The following is a 1,757-nucleotide window of genomic DNA, read 5'->3' on the forward strand; positions in this document are numbered from 1 at the left end:
GAAGTTATGATGATTCCAGTTGTCGGGATGATAAGTGTATGACATTGGTTGCTGCGATCTTTGAAAGTTGCTCACAAACTGAGTTGATTCACTAGATATAGCGCATTGCTCCGTCACATGTGAACCTGCACAAAGCGCACAAACACTTGTCATCTGATGAACTCCATAGTTAGCCAGAGAATCGATCTTCATAGACAATTCCTTTAGTTGAGGAGTGGTAGCCGTAGCTGTATCCACTTCAAAAACTCCTGCTACCTTGCCCTGTGGAAATCTCTGGGTTGGATACTGATATTCATTCGCAACCATCATTTCAATTAGAGCATAAGCTTCCTCACAGCCATTTGCCCATAATGCTCCACCTGATGCTACATTAAGCATGAGTCTAGACTGTGCTCCCAAACCATTGTAAAAACAATCGATGATCATCCAATCAGGCATGTCATGATGATGACACTTCCTAAGCATCTCCTTGTAGTGCTCCCAAGCTTCACATAGAGTTTCCCCCGATTGCTGCGCAAATTGAGTAAGAGCATTCCTGAGTGCAACTGTCTTCGCCATAGGGAAGAATTTAGTAAGAAACTTTTGTGCAAGATCCTCCCAAGTAGTGATAGAACCAGATGGTAAAGAGTGTAACCAGCTCTTAGCTTTATCCCTCAGAGAGAATGGGAAAAGTCTCAGTTTCACGGCATCTTCGGAAACATTATTGAACTTGAAGGTGTCGCAGATCTCGATGAAATCCCTAATGTGCATATTGGGATCTTCCGTTGGAGAACCCTCAAACTGAACTGAGTTCTGGACCATCTGGATAATGCCAGGCTTGATCTCAAATGTATTAGCTGCGATAGCTGGCCTGACAATGCTAGATTGAATGTCATTGATCTTTGGTTGAGAAAAGCCATCAACACTTTCGTTGATGCTGGTTCTCCCATTGCAATAACAACTAGAGTACCTGCAACACACACAAGTAAACCGTGAAAGTAAAAGAATCCGAGTTAGTGAACTTTACTGACCACTGATGTCAAGCACATAAGGTTGAGAACAATGACTTTGAATGAAGTAGTAATGAAGTTAGAATCCCATATTGTCTCATATAAGTAATTCAACCTCAATTCTCTTAGTTAATGTTATTTAGTATAATCTCTTATTTAATCAAAACCCAATTTGTTATTTGTCTTAGCATTGAACGATAGCCATATCATTGTTGCATAAGTGCATAAATTTAATTTAACCTAAACCAGTCTCAGTGGGAATGAAATAAAAAGAATTCTATATTACTTGCGAACACGTATACTTGCGTGTAATTTTACCGCGTGTTTTCATCCTAATCAGATAACACGAAACTAGTAAACGCCAACTTTCGTTGTACGAATACCCTACTACCAGACATCCACAAAAGAGATAGAAGCTGAATAGACACCAATTATGTTGAAACCCTATATGTGTATAGAATTTGACAACACAAAGGTTTAATGCGCAAGTTATCTATCGCGATTACATAGGGCAAGTAAGATGGTTGAAATTATCTAAGAATAATGCATAATAAATACATGAACCTATGCTAGCATGGCAAGTTCTAAACCTCTAAATTCACTGTCACTTCAATAGAGATTAACACATTATCTTATATGTTAGCTACACACATAAGACGAATAAGCACAACCAATACCAGCATATCAATCAATCACCACACACCAAGATATCAGAACAATTAACTATAGAAATCCATAAGTAAATCCGTTAGAACCCCACGATAATGA

At 38.7% G+C, this 1,757-nt stretch overlaps 1 non-coding gene across 1 annotated transcript; it reads left to right on the forward strand.

Annotated features, from left to right (window-relative positions):
• Positions 1–436: 436 nt before the first annotated feature.
• Positions 437–543, forward strand: LOC141694686 (small nucleolar RNA R71). The gene has a single exon (XR_012563972.1). It is a non-coding gene; the product is annotated as a small nucleolar RNA R71 (small nucleolar RNA).
• The last annotated feature ends 1,214 nt before the right edge of the window (positions 544–1,757 follow it).

This window comes from Apium graveolens, chromosome 10 (genome assembly GCF_009905375.1).
Source record: "Apium graveolens cultivar Ventura chromosome 10, ASM990537v1, whole genome shotgun sequence".
NCBI classification, from domain to species: Eukaryota; Viridiplantae; Streptophyta; class Magnoliopsida; order Apiales; family Apiaceae; genus Apium; species Apium graveolens.